Below are 9,847 nucleotides of genomic sequence, written 5' to 3'. Positions count from 1 at the left end.
GGAGTTATTAGCAGAGATGGACATGTGTCAGGGATTGCAGGGAAGAGGAGGAATGCTCCGTGGCTTTGCAAACAGCCTGTCCCCAGGGCTCCGTTTCCATGCTCTTTGATCCTTTGGGGAGGTTTTAACCCTTGGGAAGTGGTTGAGTGGGGCTGTCACCCGTGTGCTGGGTCCCACGGGCAGGGCAGGGGCCTGGCTGAGACCTGCACGTCAGCAGGAGATGGATGAGGATGGCAGTGGGATGGAGATAGGTCAGGATGAGAATGGGGATATGGATGGAAAGGGATGGGGTTGAGGATGGGGATACAGATGGGAATGGGGAAGGTGACGGGGGTGGGAATGGGGATGAGGATGGGGATATGAAGGGGATGGGGATAGAGGTGGGGATGGGGATGTTAATGGGGTTGGGAACAGAGATGAGTATGGGGATGGGGATAGGGATCTTTATGGGGATGGGGATAGGGATGGGGATAGGGATAGAGACGGGGATGTTCATGGAGATGGCATGAGAATGGCAATAGGAACATGAATGGGGAGAGGTACAAGGACAAGGATGGAGATGAGGACAGGGAAGGGGAAGAGGGAGACAGAGGAAGGGAAAAGCAGCACCTCCTGCCTGCGGGCACAGGCTGCCCACAGCTCTGCCTGCTCAGCTAATGAGCAGGTTACCTGCTCCTCAGCTTTCCCTCCTGGGTGGGGAGGGGTTTTCCAGCACTGAGGGTTTTCAACTGAGGCACAAGTGAGCAGATGGGAACAAGCAGGTAATTTTACCCCCGTGAACAATGTCATTTCACTTGGAAAATGCACTCATTTTCCTGCTGTTCCCCCCACCCCGCCCTTTGTTCTTCCTCATCTTGTTTCCCACTACAAGAGGGAAGGAGAAACCTGCAGGAGTTGGGCAGTGTTAATGTGCAGGTTACATCTGATGGGGAATAGGCTCCATCTCTATCTCATCTCATCTCTGCTGGAAAAGAATCTCAGTTTCTTTGGCTTTGCTGATTAAAGTTTAATTCCCCTGAATGCAAACGATTTCTCAAAGGAACACAGTTGGTTGGGGTTTTTTTATTATTATTATTTTAAGGAGTTCATGTGTAGCCTGGGAAGCAAAGTGTTGATGGAGGTGTCCCTGTGAGGAGGGGCTGCTCAGTGGAAGGCAAAGAGTTGGAGCAGAGGCAGGGAAAAAATTCCCTTTGCCTTTTGCCCAAACAGCTTTCCCCTCCTGGGAAAAATCTCCCTGAGCACTTGACAGCATCACGCAGCCAATTTCACAAGTGACTTACATTTTCCTCATCTCCAGGTTTGCAAATCTGTCCCTGGGAATTGCCCAAACTGGGGGAAAATGGGCCCTTTGCTGGTTTTCCATGTTCTTTGTCTAAGTTTGTGTGCTGGGAGGTCTGATTGCAAAACCAGCCCCAGAGTCAGGGAGGCAGAAACTGTAGGTGTTCAGGCTGCACTCAACAGGTTCTATTTCTCTTTTTTTTGGGGGGGTGGTTTAATTTCTTTATCTTGTGTTTCTTAAAGATGCCTCTTTAACACCTGGGCAACCAGCATGGGCTGATGTGAACTTTCTGCTCCCCCAAAATTCAAGGGAATGGCCAAGTGGGAGCTTGACTTTGAGCATAAGAAAGTGGCTTATGCTGTGGAAAAGCACCTCAGCTTTGCATCCCAATGGGTTGAAAGCAGTGAAATGACTGAGAGTTGCTGAGCAGGGCTTGTTAGCACCATTGCTTTTAATTACTGCAAGCCCAGGAGACCCCAGTGCCACAGCCAGTTACACCAGGACAGGGCTTGGAAGATGGAGGGGAAAGGACTGCTCTGCACAATGCTCCTCATGAAAGCCCCTGGAAATAGAAAACCAGCAAAATGATCCCGTGTTCTCTCCCCATCCCCAAAACCCCCACGTGCAGCAGTTCCAAAGCTGCTGGAGGACTGTGGCTTGACCCTTATGGGTTGTCCTGCTTCTCCCCAGCCTACAGAGGCAGGTACAAGATGCTCGGGGACAATCAAACATTTCTGCTACCCCCACCAGGCTGAGAGAGCTGGGGCTGTTCAGCCTGGAGAAGAGAAGGCTCCAGGGAGACCTTAGAGCACCTTCCAGTGCCTGAAGAGGCTCCAGGAAAGCTGGGGAGGGGCTTGGGACAAGGGCAGGGAGGGAGAGGACAAGGGGGAATGGATTAAAACTGGGAGTTGGGACTTGATGGTCTCTAGGGTCCCTTCCAACCCAACCCAGTCTGTGGTTTCATGGCATGTCTCACCCCCAGCACTGGCTGCTCCCCGAGGGGCAGGTGGGCTCCTTGGGCACAGCCCACAGGGGTGGCCAGGCAGCTTGCTCTGAAGAACCAAACACTCCCAACAGCAGATAAAAGGGCTGGGGCTGGCTGCCTGCTTGTGGAAAGTCCCAACTCCCTCCTTGCCTCCCAATCTTCTCACCTCGAGCTGTTTGCAGTCATCTTCTCCCCCATTATCATAAGCAAAGCCAAGCTGGCTGCTGCCTGCAGGCTCTTTTTCGATCACTCAAAGCTGCTGCTCCTCTTGGTATCTGAGGCTCTTTTTCATGCTCTTCCCTGCTCTGCCGTGCCATCTACAGCCTGACCCAGCCCAGCACGTCTCAGCTGCCTGCACGGGCAGATGGACATGTCCTGGTGGCCTCTCCTCAGCCCAAGGCAGCAGGCTCAGCCCTGCCTCGCAGCCCCCACCCAGCGCTGGCTCAGCCGGGGACGCTCCTGCGCCAGCTCCTCCTCAGGGATGGCGACTCAGCTGGGTGCTGAGAGAAGCTGGACTTGCTTTTGCATCCCCAAACACCCACCAGCCCAGCTCATAGCAAGAAATACAGAATGGAACCATAGAATCATTTGGGTTGGAAAAGACCTTTAGGATCATCCAGCCCAACCATTCCCCCAGCCCTGCCAAGGCCACCACTGCCCCATGTCCCTCAGCACCACATCTACACGGCTTGGAAACCCCTCCAGGGATGGGGACTCCACCCCTGCCCTGGGCACCCTGGGCCAGGGCCTGACAGCCCTTGGGGGAAGAAATTCTTCCCAAGGTCCAATCTCAACCTTCCCTGGCACAACTTGAGGCCGTTTCCTCTTGTCCCATCCCTTGTTACTTGGGAGCAGAGCCTGACCCCCCTGGCTCCAACCTCCTCCCAGGCAGCTGCAGAGCCAGCAGGTCTCCCCTCAGCCTCCTTGTCTCCAGGCTGGACACCCCCAGCTCCCTCAGTTGCTCCTCCTCACAAGGCTTTGTGCTCCTAACTGTACAATCCAAGCCCCCCAACACCACTATATTTAGAAGGAAAGGAAGAGACATTAAAAAAGAATCAATCTGCAGAACATTTATAACCCATTTGCATAGCACAAAGATGTTGTTAATTGTCAATTAGTTGTCAAACAAGACTAATGGCACCCGGCACAGATAAAGCCAATGCAGTCAGTCCTCTGCAACTGGAAAAACACCCTGTGCTGTGTAATTAAATGTCTTCTCCAAGCTCACCCCACCCTGCTGGCCTGGGCACTGCTGCAGGAAGCTTCCCACAGCAGTGGGATGGGATGGGGCAGCTCTGGGACCAGGATGCTGCTGATCCCAGAGATGTGTTATCCTTTCTGTGCCTCCAGAATGCTGGTGGGTGAATGCCTCCCTCCCATGTGCTGGTGTGGGTCAGGGAGGAGCAGCCCAAGGCTGTGGGGTGGGAGGAGAACTTTGAGCAGTGGCTGCAGAGAAAGGCTGAGGTGTCTGGTGGCCAGGGCAGGAGGAGGTGTGGTATGGGCTTAGCCTGGGTGTGCAGCCCAAAGGAAAGGAGGGCAGGCCTGGTGGTTTGCATGCAACAGCTTAAGATCCAGCCCTGTCATAAACACAAACAGAGGAATGTGGCAAAGCATCTGATCCTGCTCCACAGGTAGGGTTGTTTGCTGAGCTCAGTGGTGGAGCAATGGACAAGGCCTCGTCTGCCTTGCAAACTGGCCTCCTTACTCCTGGAAAAATAGGGATTTGTGCTTGGAAAAGTCGATTGTAAGCATTATTTTCCATACTTTGTTTGCCTGACCACCTACTAGGGCCACTGGCTGGGCGGGTGCACATCTGCAGCAGCATCCCATACCCTTGGGAGATAAGACAGCCACAGCCAAGGGACATATCACTTCTTGGCAGTGCTGTAAGAAGGGGAACATCTCCTCCATGGGTGAGGGCTGCTCCTCCCTGGGCTGGGAGCAGCAGCCAGAGGGTCCCACCACGCGAGGGACAGTCCTGGCCCAGCCCTCGGCACCAGTACCAGCATCAAAAGGCTCATTTGGAAATCTGGAAGCTGGTGCAGGGGCTCTGATGGAGCTGATGGAGCCTGGCTGGGGACACCCATAGCCTCCTGGCACTGGTGTGTCCCCACTGGACGGGCTGGTCTGGCGAGGGGGTGACAGAGAGAGGCAGCCCCAGCCTCTGCCCCAGGGCCCAGGAAAGCTGCTGGCACATCCCAGAGGGATACAGCCTGTGCTGGGCATGGGGGTCCCAGCTGCTCCAGGCTGCTGCTGTATCCTTACCTATGGAACATACCATTTTCAGCTTTTTAATGTTTTTTAGGGTGTTTTGGGGTGGGCTTTTTGGCCCGTGGGCTTGCAGACACCCCCCTGCCTGTGCTGGCAGCACCGCTTCAAGATCTGCAGGTGCAAAGTGCCAGGGCTGCACAAAGTTCCCACTATTAATCAGGCCACAGGGCAAAAAAGCACCTCTCTAATCACCAGTGAGCTAAAGAGTTCCTCTGGCAGCCCAGGTGTGTGCTGGGGGGGCTGCAGCAGCCCAGGCAGGGGGATGTGCTGCCTTGCCAAAAGCAATGGCAGCAGGGAGGGGAGATGGGGCAGGGGGCTCAGGGCCAGGACAGCTCTGCCTGGGGGCACCTCAGAGAATCATCACGTTATTTTGGTTGGAAAAGATCTTTCAGATCATCCAGCCCAACCATTCCCCCAGCCCTGCCAAGGCCACCACTGCCCCATGTCCCTCAGCACCACATCTACAGGGCTTGGAAACCCCTCCAGGGATGGGGACTCCAACCCTGCCCTGGGCAGCCTGGGCCAGGGCCTGACAGCCCTTTGGGGAAGAAATTGTTCCCAAGATCCAATCTCAACCTTCCCCTGGTGCAAGTTAAGCCCATTTCCTCTTGTCCCATCACTTGTTCCTTAGGAGCAGAGCCCGACCCCCCTGGCTCCAACCTCCTCCCAGGCAGCTGCAGAGCCAGCAGGTCTCCCCTCACCTCCTTGTCTCCAGGCTGGACACCCCCAGCTCCTTCAGCTGCTCCTCCTCACACTCATAGCCAGCCCAGACCTTGGGTCAAGCAGCTCTTGGGGAGCAAACAGAATCTTTTCCATAGCTTGGAGTGTGAAGGGTAGGGTGGAAAATCAGCTTAATCCAGTTTTTCTGCCACACAGTGAAAAAAATCTCTCTCTATTCTAGCATGGGTCTCCCTGCCAGGCCATGGTCCCTGGCCTTGGGTGCTTGGTGGGAGCAAACCCCTTCCTGTGGTCACTCCCCAAGGGGGTCCCTGACTCCAGGGATGTGGTGATGTTCTAATATTAATGCCACGAAAGCCAAAAGGAGCAAAAATGCTCTAATCCTGAACACAAAGCAACATGAACGGGCAATAGTGCTGAAAGCAGGGTTTCAGTCAGGGGGACAGGACTGTTCCCAGTCCTTTCCCAGGGTGCCTCCAGCACCCTTCACCCCTCTGCCTTTGGTCGGGTAAGGCCTTGGGCAAAGACAGGTTGGCACAGGGCAGGCTTGTGCAAATATGAACAAGAAACATCTGGGATTTCTCCCCTGCTGCCCATCACCAGCTTCCAGGCACTTGATTTTCAGTATTTTCTTTAAAAAAATACCTACAAAATTCCTTGGAAATAAAGACCCTGGGGCACAGAGACTCTGTGCATGCTGGAAGCCACCAGCAACCTCCAGCTCCTGGGATGGAGGAGAGTCAGGGTGCAGCATTTCATGCCCCTTTGTTACTGGGTGTCACTGCTTTACTCTTAAACCTGGATTTTCCAAGGTTTTCTCTCTGGATCATAAATATTCAGAGCAGGGGAAAAGAAAATTTTTAAAAATCACATAAAAGGAGGCAGTAGCCACAGCTGCTTTTGCTTTATTGTGCTCATACAGCTCATAAACAACTTGAGTTTGCAAAGCATAGAGTGCCTGGCCCAGTGGCTGCTGCTGTGGGGTTTTGTGGTGGGAAAGACCCCAGAAAACTTCAGGGGATTTTTTAGAGTGTCATGAAAACACAAGCAAGACATGAGAGCAGATGAGGGGGTTGGTGATCAGGGCTTGCACTGGTAACACCCTGCCCAGGGACAACCCTGGGTGCAAATACCTCCTGCTGCAGCACCCACTGTTGGGGTGGGACCTCCAAAAAAAGGGGCTGGTGAGGGGGATTTTTGGGGTGGCACAGCTGGATCCCCAAAGGTGTGTTTGCTCCCTCTCACCCAGACACAGCCCCAGGGAGGTGGTGGAGTCTCCATCCCTGGAGGTGTTAAAAAAAAAACAGGTAGATGTGGCCCTTCAGGATGTGGTTTAGTGGGCATGGTGGGGTTGGGTTGATGGTTGGATTTGATGATCTTAGAAGTCTTCTCCAACCTTTATGATCTTATGATTCTATCCATTCCTCACCAAACATCCTGGCTTCTCCCAGCCCAGGGGCAAGTGGGGAAGTTGGGAGGGGGTTTCTGAAAATAGACAGAACATCCTCCTGGAGATGTAGGAGCCTGTGTTGGGGAGAAAGCTGGGTCTGCTCCTCCATCCATGGGGTGCCAGGGCCTCCACAGCACCCAGCAGTGGGTGTCCTGGGCAGTGCCACCACCCTGGGGCTTCCCATCCCCATCAGCTGATGTCAGAGGGATCCAGGATGGAAAACATTTGCTTGTCCCCAAGCAGGCTGGTCCCTGGCACAACCCGGAGGTGGCCGTTGTGTCCTCCAGACCCATCCAGGTACCCTGCACATCTCACATGGCAGATGAAGTCATTTCAGGCCCTGACTCACCAGTTAAACACGTTCTTTGTCCCATTAATTGGGAACTGCATGTGTGAGCTGGCGGGGGCCGGGAAGGGGGGGGTGGGTTGGAACGCGCAGCCGGCCAGAGGCTGCACAGCTGCTGCTTCCCGGGGAAATGGCACGTCTGGGAAATGTTTCCACGGAAAATTGCCCTTAAAATCAAAACAAAACAGAGCGTGTCTGTGCTGTGAGTGCTGCAGAGAAGGGAGGGAGGGGAGGAGGGAGGGCAGTGGGTGCTGCTGTCTCGGACGCCCTGGGCCGTCGCGCTGGCTGCTGGTGTGGCAGCATCGTGCTGAGAGATTTGGAAGGTGGCAATTGGAAGAGGGAGGGCACAGCCCTTGCCCCCCCTCCCCTTGCACCCCAAAGCAGTGCTGGGGGGAGTGATCCCAAGCTGGGGGCTTGGGGAGCCCGTGGGCTGGGAAAGGTTGGCTCGTGGTGACAGGGGTGTGGGTGCGCTGGGACGGGCAAACATGGGCAGAGGAGATGGAGCTGGGAAATGCTGAGCTGCTGGGATTTGTGGAGCCCCAGAATGGTGGGGGTTGGAAAAGACATTTAGGACCTTTAAGATTATCCAGTCCAACCATTAGCCCAGCCCTGCCAAGGCCACCACTGCCCCATGTCCCTCAGCACCACATCTACAGGGCTTGGAAACCCCTCCAGGGATGGGGACTCCCCCCCTGCCCTGGGCAGCCTGGGCCAGGGCCTGACAGCCCTTGGGGCAAGAAATTGTTCCCAAGACCCAATCTAAACCTCCCCTGGCACAACTTGAGGCCATTTTTTCTTGTGAAAAAATGGATCCCCCTGGCTCCAACCTCCTCCCAGGCAGCTGCAGAGCCAGCAGGTCTCCCCTCAACCTCCTTGTCTCCAGGCTGGACACCCCCAGCTCCCTCAGCTGCTCCTCCTCACACTTGTGCTCCAGCCCCTATACACATGTATTTACACACAGGCCCAAACCTTCCCTGCAGAAGGAGCCACCCAAAACACCTCCTCAGCAAACACCCTGCAATAAGGCCCCAGGGTTTTGCAGCCCCTCCAACACATTTGCTCACTCGTAGTTTTCCAAGGACGCTCCCAAGACTCCAATAGGAATTCAAGGCTAGAGAAGTAAATAAATAGATAAATAAAGCATTTGCTGCAGCAGCAGAGATAGTTGCAAATGGTGCCTAAAGCTCAGGGGGTTCTCAAGACTTTTTCTGGGTGAGGGGGGATCAGATGTGGTGCCCCCCTCCAGCATCCCCCATGGGGACAAAGCACTGGGGGTGACATCTCTCCAGTGTGATGTCCTGGCTGCAAACAGCTTAGCCAAAGCCCACGGTGGTTTCTGAGCTGGTACCTGGCACTGGGTCACCATGTGGCCCCACCAATGGCTTTTTAAGCCCCAGGGGACCCCAAAAGGAAGGGGAAAGGAGAGAAACCCGGTGGAGGGTGGAGAAAACAGGGGGTGGCCAGAGCGAAGGGAGGCCCCAACGCGTCTGAGGAGCTGGGCTGCAGCAGGCTGGGTCCTGAGAGACATTAATTAAATAAAAAGGGATTAATGAGCTATTTATGGGAACCCATTAGAGAAATATTAGCCAAGCTATGGATCCTCGTGCAGGCTGGCTGAGTCCATTTCTTAAAAATCAATGTACATTTGGTCGGGCATTCAGGGGCTGCTTCCGAAAGCCGAGGGATTGCACAAATCCTGCCGCCGCCCGCCGGGCTGCTGACCCCGGCCAGGAGCTGCTCCCAGCCCCAGCTCCAGCAGCCACGGCCTCCAAAGGGGGATTTCATCCCCCCACCCCCCCTACCATGCAGCCCCAGCAAGGGCTGTTTGTCCCCGTAACCCCTCAGGGTGTTGTGTGGATGTACCTGCTGTCCTGGGGTCCTGAAGCACAGGAAGAGGGATCATAAAATCCCAGACTGGTTTGGGTTGGGAGGGACCTTCAAGATCATCCAGTCCCAACCCCCTGCATGGGCAGGGACACCTCCCACCAGCCCAGGTTGCTCCAAGCCCCATCCAACCTGCCCTTCAACACTGCCAGGGAAGAGAAGAAAGGAGAGGAGAAGAGAGGAGATTTTGGTTGGAAGGGACCCACAACAATCATCTAGTCCAACTGCCTGATGACTGCAGGGCTGACCAAAAGTTAAAGCAAATTCAGAGAATCATGGTTTGGGTTGGGAAGGACCTTAAAGACTATCTAGATCCAACCCCCTGCCATGGGCAGGGACACCTCCCACCAGCCCAGGCTGCTCCAAGCCCCATCCAACCTGCCCTTCAACACTGGCAGGGATGGGGCAGCCACAGCTTCCCTGGGCAACCTGGGCCAGGGTCTCACCCCCCTCAGGATGATCCCAGGATGCTGGAGTGGTGGGAGGGGGCTTCTCTTTGCCCCTGCCTGGTGCCCCCAGGCCCTGCACAGGCCCCCAGCCCCTCTCCCCCTCGGTGTCCATCTGTCCCCAGGCTGAGCCGAGCGCCGACCTTGGCGGGGGCCGCTGGGAAGCCCCGGCAGCACAAACAGCCCTTCAGAGAGCAGTAAATCATTGACAGACGAGTGACAGATCCATGGGGCCATGGCCAAGCTCCAGGCTGCCTGGAGCTACCCGAGGTGCTTTGTCCCTGAGGCTGGTGCTGGGGGGCAGGACACAGGGATGGCCCGGGCTGGCTTTTCCTTGATGCAGTCCTTCGTGGCTCTGGGGATGGAGGTGATGCTGCCCCGTGCAACGGGGCCTTTCGTGTCCTCCTGCTCTGGAGTTGTAGCTGGTTTACATCTGTTTATGGGGTGAGCCTCATCCCATCAGCTCAGGGCTCTGGGGTGCAGCTGGAGTCACTCTGGCACATCAGAG

Source organism: Apus apus, chromosome 5, assembly GCF_020740795.1.
Source record: "Apus apus isolate bApuApu2 chromosome 5, bApuApu2.pri.cur, whole genome shotgun sequence".
Classification (NCBI taxonomy): Eukaryota; Metazoa; Chordata; class Aves; order Apodiformes; family Apodidae; genus Apus; species Apus apus.
Note: the sequence above shows the minus strand (reverse complement) of the source record.